Here is an 18,448-nt window from a genome sequence, read left to right as displayed (position 1 = left end):
TTTCTCCATTTAAATTATAGTCTGCTTTTCTATTTTTTCTGCCAAAGTGGATAACCTCACATTTTCCTACATTATACTCCATCTGCCAAATTTTTGCCCACTCACTTTGCCTGTCTAAATCCCTTTGCAGATTTTTTGTGTCCTCCTCACAAATTGCTTTCCCACCCATCTTTGTATCATCAGCAAACTTGGTTACATTACACTAGGTCACTTCATCCAAGTAATTAATATAGATTATTAATAGTTGAAAGGTGCCGTGGGAAGGGTAGGGGATCCTGGGGGTGAGTGCGGAATGGACTAGGTGTCGTGGAGTGAGCGGGCCCTTCGGAATGCTGAGAGAGGAGGGGAGGGGAAGAAGTGATTGATGGTGGGATCACGTTGTAGGTGGCGAAAATGGCGGAGGATGATCCAGTGAATGTGGAGGCTGGTGGGGTGAATGGTGAGGACAAGGGGAACCCTGTCCTGGTTCTGAGAGGGAGGGGAAGGGGTGTGAGCAGAGGTGTGGGAAATAGAACGGACACAGTCGAGGGCCATGTTAACCACGGCGGAGGGAAATCCTCTGCTGAGGAAAAAGGAAGACATGTCAGAGGCACTTGTGTGAAAGGTGGCGGTTGTCAGAGCAGATGCGACGGAAACGGAGAAACAAGGAGAATGGAATGGAGTCCTTACAGGATGTGGGGTGGGAGGAACTGTAGCCCAGGTAGCTGCAGGAGTCAGTGGGCTTATAGTGGATATTGGTTGAAAATCTATCCCCAGAGATGGAGACGGAGAAGTCGAGGAAGGGAAGGGAAGAGTCGGAGATGGACCACGTGAAGGTGAGGGAAGGGTGGAAATCGGATGGAAAGTGAATGAAATTTTCAAGTTCAGGGCGCGAGCAGGAAACGGCACCAATATAGTCATCAATGTCAATGTAGTCATCAATGTACTGGAAAAAGAGGTGAGGGAGGGGACCCGAGTAGGACTGGAACAAAGATTGTTCCACATATTCCACGAAAAGGCAGGCATAGCTCGGACCCATGCAGGTTCCCATAGCAACACCTTTAACTTGGAGGAAATGAGTGGAGTTAAAGGAGAAATTGTTCAATGTGAGAGCAAGTTCAGCCAGGCGGTGTTTGGTGGTGGTGGCTGTGGACTGGATGGGCCTTTGCTCAAGGAAAAAGCAGAGCAACCTCAGGCCATCCTGGTGGGGGATGGAAGTGTAGAGGGATTGGATGTCCATGGTGAAAAGGAGAAGGTTGGTGCCGGGAAATTGGAAACTGTTAAAATGACAGAGGGCGTCGGAGGAGTCGCGGATGTAGATGGGAAGAAAGTGGACAAGGGGAGAAAAAATAGAGTCGAGATAGGACGAAATAAGTTCTGTGGGGCAAGAACAGACAGAAATGATGGGTCTACCAGGGCAGTCCTGTTTGTGGATCTTGGGAAGGAGGTAGAAGCGGACTGTGCGGGATTGGGGAACTATGAGGCTGGTGGCTGTGGAGAGAAGTTCTCCAGAGGAGATGAGGTCAGTGACGGTCTAGAAAATTATGGCTTGATGTTCAGTGGTGGGGTCATGGTCCAGGGGCAGGTGGAGGAGGTGTCAGAGAATTGGTGATTAGCCTCTGCAAGGTAGAGGTCGGTTCGCCAAACAACAACAGTGCCACCCTGGTCAGCAGGTTTGATGACAAGGTTGGGGTTGGATCTGAGCGAATTCAGAGGAAGGTAGGTTGGAGTAAGTAGTGGGAGCAGAGAAATTGAGACGGCCGATGTCCTGTCGACAGTTTGCAATGAAGTCTAGAGAGGGTAAGAGGCCAGAGGGAAGGGTCCAGGTAGAGAGAGAAACGGCTGCATTTCAGTTCGTACAAATAGTCGCAGCCTTTTTCTTCCTTCCTGGAACGCAACCACTAAATTAAAAAAAAGATGAAAACCATCAGTGCATGGCACGAATTTCTCCCCCTTAGTTCTTCGTTTAGTTGTAATTCTTGTAGCAGTCTTTGTAGTAGAAGGTGTAGTAATACTTTGTTGTATATACAGAGAATGGTGTCTCTGTAAAATTGTAAAGAACATCTCTAACAGAGAGAGAAAAATAGAGAGGGATTACAGAAGTTAAAATTGCATGGCAACATCAGCCAGATATAGGCAGATATAAATTTATCACTACTCAGAGATTAAGGAAGGTAAGATTTAAAGGATCTAATCCCGATACAGCTACCTAGGTGCATCAGAAAATCTCAGAGGAACAGATAGCACTTCTACATAGAAACATAGAAACATAGAAAATAGGTGCAGGAGTAGACCATTCGGCCCTTCGAGCCTGCACCACCATCAATAAGATCATGGCTAATCATTCACCTCAGTACCCCTTTCCTGCTTTCTCTCCATACTGCTTGATCCCTTTAGCCATCAGGGCCACATCTAACTCCCTCTTGAATATATCTAATGAACTGGCATCAACAACTCTCTGCGGTACAGAATTCCAGAGGTTAACAACTCTCTGAGTGAAGAAGTTTCTCCTTATCTCGGTCCTAAATAGCTTACCCCTTATCCTTAGATTGTGACCCCTGGTTCTGGACTTCTCCAACATCGGGAACATTCTTCCTGCATCTAACCTGTCCAGTCCCATCAGAATTTTATATGGTTCTATGAGATCTCCTCTCATTCTTCTAAACTCCAGTGAATACAGGCCCAAACAATCCAGTCACTCTTCATACGTCAGTCTCGTCATCCCGGGAATCAGTCTGATGAACCTTCGCTGCACTCCCTCAATAGCAAGAATGTCCTTCCTCAGATTAGGAGGCCAAAACTAAACACAATATTCCAGGTGAGGCCTCACCAAGGCCCTGTACAACTGCATTAAGACGTCCCTGCTCCTATACTCAAATCCCCTAGCTATGAAGGCCAACATTTGCTTTCTTCACCGCCTGCTGCACCTGCATGCCAACTTTCAATTACTGATATACCATGACACCCAGGTCTCGTTGCACCTCCCCTTTTCCTAATCTGCTGCCATTCAGGTAATATTCTGCCTTCATGTTTTTGCCACAGAAATGGATAACCTCACATGTATCCACATTATACAGCATCTGCCATGCATTTGCCCACTCACCTAACCTGTCCAAGTCACCCTGCAGTCTCTTAGCATCCTCCTCACAGCTCACACCGCCACCCAGCTTAGTGTCATCTGCAAACTTGGAGATATTACACTCAATTCCTTCATCTAAATCATTAATGTATATTGTAAATAGCTGGGATCCCAGCATTGAGCCCTGTGGCACCCCACTAGTCACTGCCTGCCATTCTCAGAAGGACCCATTTATGCCTACTCTCTGCTTCCTGTCTGCCAATCAGTTCTCTATCCACGTCAATACATTACCCCCAATAACATGTGCTTTAATTTTGTATACTAATCTCTTGTGTGGGACCTGGTCAAAAGCCTTTTGAAAGTCCAAATACACTGATTCTCCCTTGTCCACTCTACTTGTTATATTCTCAAAAAATTCTAGAAGATTTGTCCAGCATGATTTTCCTTTCATAAATACAGATGGAGATTCATCACTTGGAAGTCTCGAAAGGTTGTCATTCTCCGAGAGGAATAGAGACAACCAGTTCATCCATGCCAGCTCATAAGGATGAGCTTGTCCAAGTTCTGAAAACATTGTTAACTACATGCAGATTGATTTTAATATATTCAATGCACTGGCTATTAACTTGTCAGCTATCTAAGGAATCAAAAGGGACACTAACTTTTGAAAGCTAGAAACATTTGCGCAGGCGCTGATGATTCTCAGCTTTCTCTAAATTGATTGTTAGTGCTCCAGGAAGGAAGTAAATCAAACGCTATCACTTCCATTGGACCGTTAAAGGACGCAGGCGGGGTGGTAGTGGGGCAGCGCTGCACAATGTCCCGTGCAGCGCTGCCGGGGTCCGAGGCTTCTTCCCTCCCTTAAAGGGAAAGGGCCCTCGCTGCAGGCTCTGCACTGGGGCCAGTTCGCTGGCCCCAATGGCAGTTGCGATCCAGCTCGATCAGCTCCAAGAACTGCAGCCTTCCTGACTTTAGATATCATTGCATGAGGTATGCAGGTAACCATTGGGCCTCCAACAGGTGTGCCCTCTGGTGGCAAGTCTTACACAGTTACAATGTTTACATGCATAACATCACTCCCCCCAAAGTCTTTGATAAAAGTTGAGGTGGTCCGGGGCCCTTCGCTCCCTGGTTGAACGCCTGAGTTCGAACCCTGGCAAGGGTGAGTTGGTCAGGCCATTGCTGCACTGCAGCGCGGCTGGTCTGACCGGACTATTGGGCATGGTGGGTTCATCCTCTTGATTGATGGCGAGGTCGATTGCTGGTTGGGTGTGTGTTGGTGGATCGATGATGGTGATGTCCTCTTCAAGTTGTTCCTGGTTGTCAGTGAATCGCAGTATAGTCTGATCCAAATGCTTACTGCATGATTGTCCATTACATAGTTTGACAATAAACACTCTATTCCCCTCCTTGGCCAAGAGGGTGCCAGCAACCCATTTGGGACCATGACCATAATTAAGGACAAACACAGGGTCATTTACATTAATGTCATACGATACAGCCGCGCAATCATGGTACATGTTTTGCCGGTTACGCCGGGTTTCCACATGATCATTAAGATCCGGGTAGACTAAGGAGAGCCTGGTTTTGAGTACTCCCTTCATTAACAATTCTGCCGGGGGAACCTCGGTAAGCGAGTAGGGTTGCGTCCGGTAGCTGAACAGAACCTGAGATAAACGGGTCTGCAGAAAGCCGTCCGTCATGCGTTTCAACCTCTGCTTGATAGTTTGGACTGCCCATTCCGCTTGACTGTTGGATGCGGGCTTAAACAGGGCAGACCTGAAATACTTAATGCCATTGCAGGTCATAAACTCGTTGAATTCCGAGCTGGTGAAACACGGTCCATTGTCACTGACAAGGACGTCAGGCAAGCCATGGGTGGCGAATATGGCCCAGAGGCTTTCAATGATGGCAGTGGATGTACAGGATGACATGATTACACATTCAAACCATTTAGAGTAAACGTCCACTACTACTAAGAACATCTTTCCTCGAAGGGGGCCAGCAAAATCTACATGGATCCTGGAGCACAGTTTGGAGGGCCATGACCACAGACTCAGTGGAGCCTCCTTTGGTGCATTGCTCAACTGTGACTAAGTGTAACATTGGTGTACGCATGACTCCAAATCCGAGTCAATGCCGGCCACCAAACGCGCGACCTGGCGATAACCTTCATCATGACTATGCCTGGGTGGGTACTGTGTGGGTCACATATAAATGTTTTCCTGCCTTTTTTTGGCAAAACCACGCGATTATCCCATAAGAGACAATCCGACTGGATGGACATTTCATCTTTATGTCGGTGAAACGGCTTAATTTCATCTTGCATTTTCCCGGGAACAGCCGACCAGCTCCCATTGAGGACGCAACTTTTTAGTAGTGATAGCACAGGGTCCAGGCTAGTCCAGGTCCTGATCTGGCGAGCCATGACGGGAGACCTCTCGCTCTCAAAAACATCCATGACCAGAAGCAAGTCTGCAGGTTGCGCCATTTCCACCCCGGTGGTGGGCAATGGTAGCCGACTGAGGGCATCAGCACAGTTCTCCGTGCTTGGTCTGTGGCGGATAACATAGTCATAAGCGGACAATGCTAGGGCTCATCTTTGGATGCGGGACGAAGCATTGGTGTTTATACCTTTCCTTTCTGAAAGCAGCGAAATGAACGGTTTGTGGTCGGTTTCAAGCTCGAACTGGAGTCCAAATAGGTATTGGTGCATTTTCTTAACCCCGTATACGCATGCTAATGCCTCTTTCTCGACCATACTGTAGGCTCTTTTTTAGCCTTAGATAGACTTCTGGACACATATGCAACCGGTTGCAGTTTGCCTGATACATTGGTTTGCTGTAACACACACCTCACCCCGTACGAAGATGCATTACAAGCTAGCATTAAACGTTTACATGGGTCATACAATACAAGTAACTTGTTAGAACATAGCAGGTTTCTGGCCTTCTCAAAGGCTGTCTCTTGAAATTTACTCCAAACCCAGTCGTCACCCTTACATAGCAACATGTGCAATGGTTCCAGCAAAGTGCTCAATCCGGGTAGAAAGTTACTAAAATAGTTGAGAAGTCCCAGGAACGAATGCAGCTCCGTCACATTCTGTGATCTGGGTGCGTTCTTGACTGCCTCCGTCTTTGAGTCCGTGGGTCTGATGCCGTCTGCCGCAATCTTTCTCCCCAAAAATTCAACCTCTGGCGCCGGGAAAACACACGGAGCATTTCAGCCTGAGTCCCACTCTGTCTAGTCGACTTAGAACCTCTTCCAGGTTGTGCATGTGTTCGATGATGTCACAACCGGTGATCAGGATGTCGTCTTGAAACACAACGGTGCACAGAACCGATTTCAGCAGACTCTCCATGTTCCTCTAGAAAATGGCAGCAGCCGAGCGAATCCCAAAAGGACATCTGTGGTATATAATCATTTCTTTGTGACTGTTGATGCATGTCAATCTTTTCGAAGATTCAGCTAGCTCCTGTGTCATGTAAGCGAAGGTTAGATCCAATTTGGTGAACGACTTCCCCCGTGCTAATGTTGCGAACAGGTCATCCACCTTGGGTAGTGGATACTGGTCTTGTAACGAGACTCGGTTGATCGTTGCCTTGTAGTCTCCGCAGATTCTGACCGTGTCATCGCTTTTCAACACCAGAACAATTGGGCTGGCCCACTCGTTGAACTCAACTGGCAATATGATTCCCTCTCGTTGAAGTCTGTACAGTTCGATCTCGACTTTCTCCCTCATCATATATGGAACCGCTTGAGCCTTATGATGAACAGGCCGTGCATCAGGGACTAGATGGATCTGCACCTTGGTGCCTGTGAAGTTGCCGATGCCTGGTTCAAATAGTGACAGAAATTTGCTCAGCACTTGAGCGCATGAGGCATCATCCACCGAAGATACTGCTTTGATGTCATCCCAGTTCCATCGAATCTTTCCTAGCCAGCTTCTGCCGAACAGCATTGGGCCATCGCCTGGTACAATCCACAGTGATAAGTCATGCACAGCTCCATCGTACGATACCTTCACTGCCGCACTGCCAATGACTGGTATGAGCTCTTTGGTGTAAGTGCGCAGCTTTGGGCTCAGTTTGTGCCTTTGTGCCTTGTTGCCCCACAGTTTCTCAAAAGCCTTCTGGCTCATAATTGACTGACTCGCCCCCGTGTCCAACTCTATGGAAACTGGAATGCCATTTAATTTGACTTTCAGCATTACAGGATTGCTCTTGGTGGTGAAGGTGTATACCCTATACACTTCTTCCTTGGCCTTGGGTTGAGTTGCCTCTCTTACTCGTTCTGCGTGATCTGCTTTAGATCGACCATCTTCAGCCGACTCTGCCAGTGGTGAGTCGCAGCATGTTTGCACATTCGCTGGAGGTGACCCATTGTTTCGCAGCCTTTGCACATGTAGTGCTTGAATCGACATTGATGGGCTCTATGATTATCCCCGCAGCGCCAACATGGTGTTAATAGATTCGCATTTATGCCCCACGGCGGACTCTGAGTCATCCTCGGTCTTGCAGCTAGGATGACGTGTAGGCACTGCCACATACAGTTCTGCCTGATAATGCCGTTATTTTATGCACAGTACTTGCCGGTGAACTTTGATGCTGAGAAGATATCAGTTTAGTATTATCGTTCGTAGACATGAAAGCCTGGGCTATCGTGATGGCCTTGTTCAGGTCTGGGGATTCGGCAGACAGCAGCTTGCAAAGAATGACCTCGTGGTCGATTCCAAGCACGAAAAAGTCCGGCAGCATTTCCCCCAAATATCCAGCAAAATCGCACGGTCCTGCAAAGCGTCTTAGGTCGGCGACATAACTCGCCACATCTTGGCCCTCGGAGTGATGGTGCGTGTAGCAGCGATACCTGGCCATTAAGATGCTCTCCTTCGGCTTGAGGTGTTCCCGAACCAGTGTACACAACTCTGCATATGTCTTTTCTGTTGGTTTCGTCGGAGTTGGCAGATGCTTGATGAGGCCGTATGTTGTAGACCCACAAATGGTGAGAAGAATCTCCCTGCACTTGATCACTTTATTGTCCACATCCAGCTTGTTTGCCACGAAGTATTGGTCGAGACGTTCAATAAAGGCTTCCCAATCATCACCCTCTACAAATCGCTCAAGAATACCAACTGCAGCCATAACCGCGTGAAAGTTCGTGATCTGTTACTCGTCACCAATTGTTATGTTCAGAATAACTCCACAAGACTGAGTACTGTAAGCTTGAACTGATGTGACCTTAGTCTCTTTAATAAAACTCCAGAGTGCCAAAGCAGCATGGAAGACACAATCTTTTATACACGCTTGCATGAGGTGTGCAGGTGACCCTTGATCCTCCAACAGTTGTGCCCTCTGCTGGCAAGTTTTACACAATTATAATGTTTACATACATAACAGGGGAACTATGAGGCTGGTGGTTGTGGAGGGGTCATGGTCCAGGGGCAGGTAGGAGGAGGTGTCAGAGAGTTGGCAATCAGCCTCTGCAAGGTAGAGGTCGGTTTGCCAAACAACAACAGCGCCACCCTTATCAGCAGGTTTGATGACAAGGTTGGGGTTGGATCTGAGCGAATTCAGAGGAAGGTAGGTTGGAGTGAGTAGGGGGAGCAGAGAAATTGAGACGGCCGATGTCCTGTCGGCAGTTTGCAATGAAGAGGGCTAGAGAGGGTAAGAGGCCAGAGGGAGTGGTCCGGGTAGAGAGAGAAATGGTTGCATTTCAGTTCGTACAAATAGACGCAGCTTTTTTCTTCCTTCCTGGAGCTTAACCACTAAATTTTAAAAAAGATGAAAACCATTAGTGCATGGTACGAATTTCTCCCCCTTAGTTCTTCGTTTAGTTGTAATTCTTGTAGCAGTCTTTGTAGTAGAAGGTGTAGTAATACTTTGTTGTATATACACAGAATGGTGTCTCTGTAAAATTGTAAAGAACATCTCTAACTGAGAGAGAAAAATAGAGAGAGGTTACAGAAGTTAAGATTGCATGGCAACATCAGCCAGATATAGGCAGATATAAATTTATCACTTAGACGTACAAACTACTCAGAGATTAAGGAAGGTAAGATTTAAAGGATTTAATCCCGAGACAGCTACCTAGGTGGATCAGAAAATCTCAGATAGCACCTCTACAGATGGAGATTCATCACTTGGAAGTCTCGAAAGGTTGTCATTCACCGAGAGGAATAGAGGCAACCAGTTCATCCATGCCAGCTCATAAGGATGAGTTTGTCTAAGTTCTGAAAACATTGTTAACTACATGCAGATTGATTTTAATATATTCAATGCACTGGCTATTAACTTGTCAGCTATCTAAGGAATCAAAAGGGACACTAACTTTTGAAAGCTAGAAACATTTGCGCAGGCGCTGATGATTCTCAGCTTTCTCTAAATTGATTGTTAGTGCTCCAGGAAGGAAGTAAATCAAACGCTATCACTTCCATTGGACCGTTAAAGGACACAGGCGGGGTGGTAGTGGGGCAGCGCTGCACAATGTCCCGTGCAGCGCTACTGGGATCCGAGGCTTCTTCCCTCCCTTAAAGGGAAAGGGCCCTCGCTGCAGGCTCTGCACTGGGGCCAGTTCGCTGGTCCCCAACGGCAGCTGCGATCCAGCTCGATCAGCTCCAAGCACTGCAGTCTTCCTGACTTTAGATATCATTAACTCCTTGGCAAACAATCCATATGGTTCCTTGAAAGGAAGTTAAAGTGAAGGGTTTAAGGATTTGTCTAGTGCACATTATGAATATTATTGTTAGGGCATCATTCCCAATGTTCTTACAGGTATACCTTAACAGCACTTCACGTCATGCAATATCTCAAAGTGAGAATGCACAGAACTCTGGCATTTGTTCACCTACTTTTCAAAAGCATCAGCAGGCTTATGGGCTGTTTGCGGCAGCGATGGGACGTACTGCCGGGGAGAGCCAGGGAGAGCTGCACCAGACGTGTAACGATGTGGATTGCGTTACCGTCCGAGTTTCGGCCCTCTCCCGACCCCTACGCTGCGCCCAGAACAGCGACAGGTAAACCTAGCAAATGCACTCTGTATTATGGCCAGGCCACTGTAGTTGCTCTGTAGCCTACAAAATATGGCAAAGGGCAAACTAAAAGCATTCAGCCAGCACAAGGTATCCGCACACGGCAACGTCACATCATCATCATCATAGGCAGTCCCTCGGAATCAAGGAAGACTTGCTTCCACTCCTGAAGTGAGTTCTTTGGTGGCTGAACAGTCCAATACGAGAGCCACAGACTCTGTCACAGGTGGTACAGATAGTCGTTGAGGGAAGGGGTGGGTGGGACTGGTTTGCCGCACATTCTTTCCGCTGCCTGCGCTTGATTTCTGCATGCTCTCGCCGTTGAGACTTGAGGTGCTCAGCGCCCTCTCGGATGCTCTTCCTCCACTTAGGGCGGTCTTGGGCCAGGGACTCCCAGGTGTTAGTGGGGTTAATGCACTTTATCAGGGAGGCTTTGAGGGTGTCCTTGTAGCGTTTCCGCTGCCCACCTTTGGCTTGTTTGCCGTGAAGGAGCTCCGAGTAGTGCACTTGCTTTGGGAGTCTCGTTTCTGGCATGCGGACTATGTGACATGCCCAGCGGAGCTGATTGAGTGTGGTCAGTGCTTCAATGCTGGGGATGTTAGCCTGAATGAGGACGCTGATGTTGGTGCTCCTGTCCTGCTAGGGGATTTGTAGGATCTTGCGGAGACATCATTGGTGGTATTTCTCCAGCAACTTGAGGTGTCTACTGTACATGGTCCATGTCTCTGAGCCATACAAGAGGGCAGGTATTACTTCAGCCCTGTAGACCATGAGCTTGGTGGCAGTTTTGACGGCCTGGTGTTCAAACACTCTTTTCCTCAGGTGGATGAAGGCTGCACTGGTGCACTGGAGGCGGTGTTGGATCTCGTCGTCGATGCCTGCTCTAGTTGATAGGAGGCTCCCGAGATATGGGAAATGGTCCACGTTGTCCAGGGCCATGCTGTGGATCTTGATGACTGGGGCACAGTGCTGTGCGGTGAGGACAGGCTGGTGGAGGACCTTTGTCTTACGGATGTTTAGCGTAAGGCCTATGCTTTCGTATGCCTCAGTAAATACGTCGACTATGTCCTGGAGTGCAGGCGTCGTCCGCATACTGTAGCTCGACGACAGAGGTTGGAGTGGTCTTGGATCTGGCCTGGAGACGGCGCAGGTTGAACAGGTTCCCACTGGTTCTGTAGTTTAGTTCCACTCCAGCGGGGAACTTGTTGACTGTGAGGTGGAGCATGGCAGCGAGGAAGATTGAGAAGAGGGCTGGGGCGTTGACGCAGCCCTGTTTGACCCCGGTCCGGATGTGGATTGTGTTTGTGATGGATCCGTTAGCAAGGATCACGGCCTGCATGTCGTCATGGAGCAGGCGGAGGATGGTGACGAACTTTTGGGGGCATCCGAAATGGAGGAGGATGCTCCATAGACCCTCACGGTTTACAGTGTCAAAGGCCTTTGTAAGGTCGAAGAAGGCCATGTATAAGGGCTGGTGCTGTTTCCTGGATTTTTTCTGTAGCTGTCACGCTGCAAAAATCATGTTCACCGTAGGGGATGAAATCTGCACTGTGACTCCAGGAGGAGCCGGAAAAAAGTCACATATATGATGGCTAATGGCCAGGGTTCTGCCACTGGGGTTGAAGCGGGGTCTCTGCTTCACCCCTATTGCATTTGTGAGGTGCATCCGATGGTAAACATCTTGCCTATCTAGGCTGCCTGTACTATATGCCTTCTCTGAACATGCCCTTCCACCTGCAGAACCAGCAGGATACCCGCAAGTGAGACAATGAGAGCATATTATGGGGCCATGATCCCATTAACATTTTTTTTTGAGGCCTTAAGACAAATATGCTGGCAATTTCCTTGGAAGTCCTTCTAATTGGCTGCTGTTACTTTGGCGTAAGAATCAGTGGAGACCCCTGATTGATACATAAATAGGGTCTCCACTGATCTTATCGTGGCCGGTTGGGAGCATCCGTGAGGAAATTCCAAGCACGACTGCATGCTAGATGTGCACACCCTTAGTAGTGCCACCTGAAAATTGTCTCGGATGCTTGCAAAATTAGTCCTCATTTCTCATTAAGTTGATTGCTATCATGATTATCTCATTTAAAAACTCATGCTCATTGGCGTTGCACTGAAAAGATGGACCAATATCGGGGGCAAATAATGATTGCCACTAGCTTTTTTCACTACTTATAGGGGAGATTCATGATGCTGCAGCACCTCATTCTCAGCATTGTTGTGTGTGGGACGACGACGACGACGACGACGACGACGACGACGACGACGACGACGACGACGACGACGACGACGACGACATTTGCCACCCCAGGGCGAGAGCATGGAGGTTTACTGATGAAGCTTTGGAAGCATTGGTTTTAGCAATGGTGACAAGGTTGGCGGTCCTGTATCTGACAACTGGCAGGGGGCCCTCATCACAAGTCTGCCGCACTATGGGTCTTTACTCGTTGGAGTTCAGAAGGATGAGAGGTGATCTTATAGAAACATTTAAAATAATGAAAGGGATAGACAAGATAGAGGTGGAGAGGTTGTTTCCACTGGTCGGGGAGACTAGAACTAGGGGGCACAGCCTCAAAATACGGGGGAGCCAATTTAAAACCGAGTTGAGAAGGAATTTCTTCTCCCAGAGGGTTGTGAATCTGTGGAATTCTCTGCCCAAGGAAGCAGTTGAGGCTAGCTCATTGAATGTATTCAAGTCACAGATAGATAGATTTTTAACCACTAAGGGAATTAAGGGTTATAGGGAGCAGGCAGGTAAGTGGAGCTGAGTCCACGGCCAGATCAGCCATGATCTTGTTGAATGGCGGAGCAGGCTCGAGGGGCTAGATGGCCTACTCCTGTTCCTAATTCTTATGTTCTTATGTTATATGTGGAGGGAGGTGGCACACCACATCACGGGCAGCACTGCGGTCCCCAGGTCCCACACCCAGTGCTGGGGGGAGTTTAAGGAGCTCACATGGGTGTTCAGGGTGAGTGAAGGCTTTACAAATGCTGCATACCACCATCTGTAGCACAAGATTCACACACTGCCCAAAGCACCACACCCCCAGCACTCAGCCACCAACAATCTCTACCCAGCAACACTCACACCCACATCTCACACTTTGTACACAATGACAGCTACTCAACTATGGCAGGCACAAGGGTCATTAATTATTAGAATTCATGTGATATGTATGATATGTTTATAAATACATTTATTACATGTGTTTTGAATATTTTGTGGTCTCTCTCATTTTACCTTTGTGCCCAGGAGGATGCTGTGATATGGTGTGAGACAGGTATTGTATGATGGGGATGTAGTGAGCTACGGGGATGTGGTGAGCATGGGGATGTGGTGAGCTATGGGGATTTGAGCTTTCATTCATGTAAATCAGAGTCTGATGAGTCAGTCACAGACAGCCCGTCCGGAAGGCCTATTTTCTCACTGCCTCTGCCCTCCGTCCTGGTCCTCATCCTCCTCTGCCTTGTTGTCCTCCTGAGGTGGTCCTGCAATCCTTGCTGACAAGGGCTGTGCTCTCATGATGACCAAATTGTGGAGCATGCAGCAGACTACCATAAAATGGGACATCCGCTCTACCGAGTACTGGCGGGCTCCTCCCGAGCGTTCAAGGCAGCGGAACCATTGCTTCATTAGGCCGACGGTCTGCTGAGTCATATTCCTGGTGGCAGCATGGCTCTCATTGTATGAGTGTTGAGCACAAGTGTTGGTGTTACAGAGCGGAGTCATGAGCCAGGTGGTGAGCACATAGTCCTTGTTTCCGAGCAGCCAGCTGTTAGCTTGACGTGGTGGCTGGAAGAAAGCTGGTGAAGGCATCGTGGCTGTTGCCAGGATAGTGGCATTGACGTTTAGGATTCGCTGTGTGTGGTCGCACACCAACTGCACATTAAGTGAGTGGTAGCTTTTGTGGTTGTAGAAGATCTCAGGATTGTTATGCAGTGCCCGCAAAGCCACATGGGTGCAGTCAATAGCGCCCTGCACCATGGGGAAGCCCGCTATCCTGGCAAAGCCACATGCATGCTCGTCCTTGTGATATATTCACAGAGCACGAAGCCTCCAGAATCTGCCTGGTCCTGTTTATTATTAACTCTGCAGTTGCAGTACACAATACGTCCACATCCAGTGTGGAGCTACAAACATTACAAGCTTACAGACATTACACTTCTCCCTCCTTAATGAAGAAGTTATGATAACAAATATCATACATAACTTTCATGTTTATACCTAACACAGGATATAAACTTATTTTTTTCCATATTTACAAATTTAACTTTACCACTTGTTTGCTGTTTCGAAGAGGATACCTTCGCTCTCGAACAGAACCTTCCAAACCTGGTGTCGATTTCACACTCATTCGAAGCTCATCCTGAGGAACGTTTTCCTCCATGGAATTTCCTTGATTTTCATTTGAACTCACTTTAACTTCAGGCTCTTTGTTTTCCTGACTCAGACTCAGACTTTCATTCTGATTCTCTCCTGGATTTGTTTCCAGCACATTGGATTTAGGATTTGCTATTGGTGCATCAAAACTATCTGATGAGTCAGAAGTAATTGAATCATTCTCACCTTCAACTCCTTCCATGTCTGTATGTAAAATATGATCAATATGAACAAACCTAACCTGTCCATTATCAAACATCTTTACCAAATATGTGCAAGGACCACATCTTCACCACTCTTCCTGGTAATCACTTTAACCATTTATGGTGATGGTTCTTCACTCTCACCTTCTGGTTTAATTTCAAACTTCTCTCTTTTACTCTACCTCTATCATGATTCTCTTTCTGTCTTAATTGTGTCTCTTCTACAGACTGTGCCAAATTTGGTTTTAACAACGAGAATCTGGTTTGTGGCTGTCGTTTGAGAAATAACTCTGCTGGTGTTCTACCAGTAGTTGTATGAGGAGTATTTCGATATGTAATCAAAAAATTAGCCAATTTGTGATCAAATGACAACTGTCGTTTCCTTGGATTTGGATCTAACATTTGTTTTATGAGGGCACGTTTTACAATTTGTACAGTGCACTCTGCTGCACCATTCGAAGCAGGATGGTATGGTGGAACCTTGGTATGTTTCACACCATTTTTGCTCGTGAATTGTGCAAATTATTCTGAACGAAATTGTGGTCCATTATCCAAAACAATCTCTTCAGGGAGGCCAAATGAAGAAAATAATTTTCGCAAAATGTCTAATGTTTTACTTGTTGTTATTTTCCACATTGGAAACACCTCAACCCACTTCGAATGGCTATCAATCACAATGAACAATTGTTGTCCTTCTAACTCAGCAAAATCAATGTAGCCTTTGCCACACCCTGGAGGTCATTTCCATGGCTGTAATGGTACTGGTGGTGGTTGCTTGCTTACCGATTGACATGTCGTACACTGACTCACGATGTACTCTATCTTTATCAAGACCTGACCACCATAAATAACTGTGTGCAAAACTCTTGGTCAAGCACATTCCCAGGTGCTGGTCATGGAGGTCTCCTAATGATTTGGACCTGAATTTATTTGCTATAACCACTCTTGCACCCCACATGATACAATCTTTATCGACTGATAATTCATTCCTACGAATGAAGAATGGATGTGTATCTTTATCTGTTACCTGGTTTGGCCATCCATTTGCAATATAATCATACACCATTGACATCACTGGGTCACGTTTGGTTGCTCTACCAATCTCTTCAACTGTGACTGGCAGTTCATCAATGTATGAAAAATAAAACACTTCTTCCCTATCGGGTGTAACTTGTGATAGGGAAGGCAATCTAGACATTGCATCAGCATTACTGTGACAAGCTGACTGTCTGTATTCAATATCGTATGTATATGCTGACAAAATCAAAGCCCATCTCTATATTCGGGCTGCAACTAATTTTGGAACTGGAAACTTTGGATGGAGGATTGCTGTTAGGGGCTTATGGTCCATAACGATGGTAAACTTATGACCATAAAAGTATTTCTGAAACTTCTTGACCCCAAAAATTAATGCCAAAGCTTCCCTTTCAATTTACGCATAATTACACTCACTGGCACTGAGAGTGCGTGAAACAAAAGCAATTGGTCTCTCCTCCCCACTACGTGATACATAAGAGATTACTGCCCCAACTCCATATGGAGAGGCATCACATGCTAGCTTAATCTCCTTAGATATGTCATAGTGAATTAACATGGTGCTCTCTACCAATTTGCTTTTACACTCCTTGAATGCTGTATCGCACTCTTTTGACCACTTCCAATGGACCTGTTTTTTCAATAGTTCATTCAGTGGATGTAATACTGTAGCCAAATTTGGTAGGAACTTCCCATAATAGTTCAAAAGACCCAAGAATGAACAAAGTTCAGTGACATTCCTGGGAGTGGGTGCATTTCAAATTGCATCCAATTTTTCCATGGTTGGATGTAAACCATCTTTGTCTACTCTGTACCCTAAGTACTCCACTGAGTTTTGAAATAACTCACACTTACGAGCAGACACTCGTACTCTGTGCTTCTCTAGCTGTTTGAGGACTTCATTCAACATGTTATTATGAATTTGCCTATTTGGTGCTGAAATTAGTATGTCATCCAAATAACATACTACCCCTTCAATACCTTGCAAAATCTGGTTCATCACCCCTTGGAATATGGCAGGGGCGGAAGACACTCCAAACAGTAGCCTATTAAATTGATATAAGCCTAAATGAGTACTTATAGTCAAACATGACTTGGACTCCTCATCTAGTTCAAGCTGTAAGTAGGCATTCGTAAGATCCAGTTTTGAGAAGATCTGACCACCTGTCAGTGTTGTGAACAAATCTTCTATATTCGGCAATGTATTGGGGACATTACCCTCTAGAACTTGGTTTACGGTTATTTTATAATCACCACACAATCTTACCTTACTATCGGACTTATTTACAACAACAATGGGTGTAGCCCAATTACATCGATCTATCTTACAAATAATGTTCTCAGTCTCTAGTCTTTTGAGTTCTTGCTCAACTTTCTCCTTGAGTGCATATGGTACGGAACGTAGCTTGTAGTAAACTGATCTAGCGTCCTCCTGTACCCTGACACTCGCCTTGAAGCCTTGGATCGGACTGCCCGTTTCGCAGAACACCTTCGGATACTTCTTGATAACCTCATCCGTTGATGAAAATCTCACTTCCACACAGAAAATCTTACTCCAATCCAGCTTCAGTGAGCTCAACCAATTTCTTCCTAGTAAGACAGAATTGTCTCCTTTCACTACTATTAGAGGAAAGTTCTGAAATTGATCTTTATATTTCACCGGTACGGTGATACGACCTACCACAGGAATTTTCTCTCCCGAGTAGCCTTGCAGCTCTATCTTGGATTTCTCCAGTTGGAAATCACGCAATTTGTCGAGGTACAGCGACTCCGGTACTACACTCACGGATGCACCTGTGTCAATTTCCATTGGTATCTTGAATCCCGCAACATCTATGTGGATTTTGATGCTTTCCGAATCGCTGTCCGTTAACCTCGTGCTCCTGATGACGTGTAACTCTAACATCTCCTCGTCCTGTTGTTGTTCTTCCATGCTATGTAGTCTCTTGGGATTTCTACTCATAGCTTTGAATGCTGGACGCATAGCTTTGGAAGCTGGTTTACCCTTCAGTCGGCATGCCTTCGCAAGATGCCCAGTCTTTCTGCAGAAGAAACACTTTGCCTTCACGTATGGACAACTTTGAGCAATGTGTTGTCCCAGGCACCTATAGCATGACTTCGACGCTCTGTTAGAATTTCCAGTTTCTGAGACTTTGGGCCGCCACCGTCTTTTACTTTGAACCTGCTGGTGATTTACCTCGGTTGACTGACGACCGTAATTATTATTTAATTCTCGGGAATATTGTTCTGCCATGCCCATCGACCTTGCTGTCTGACAAGCAATCTCATCAATAACTTCCTTCTGATCGCATCATTTTTCACCCCACAAACAAAACGATCCCGTAATGCTCGGTTTTGAAAGTTTCCAAAATTATAGTGCATCGATAGCTTTTTTAATGCTACGATGTCATCACTGATACTTACATCAGCATTTTGATTCCGAATCCCGAAACGATAGCTTTCAGCAATTTCTAACCGTTTGGGGTAATAGTGCTGCTCCAGCTTCGTTAAAATCTCTTTAAGCATTGTGTCCTTTGGCTCATCAGGCACAAGCAGATTTACAAGGGTTTCATACAATGCCGGACCCACCTCCGATAAGAAGATCGCTTTCTTACGTTCCAACACAGCCCGGTTCTGGACTGCATTGTCTGGAACTTCGATTATATTATTTGCAGTGAAATACATTTCTAGCCGATCCACATACGCTTTAAAACGTTCCCAGTCGTGTCTATATTCCC

The sequence above is a fragment of the Pristiophorus japonicus genome, chromosome 5 (assembly GCF_044704955.1).
Source record: "Pristiophorus japonicus isolate sPriJap1 chromosome 5, sPriJap1.hap1, whole genome shotgun sequence".
Classification (NCBI taxonomy): Eukaryota; Metazoa; Chordata; class Chondrichthyes; family Pristiophoridae; genus Pristiophorus; species Pristiophorus japonicus.
This window is presented reverse-complemented; position numbering follows the sequence as displayed.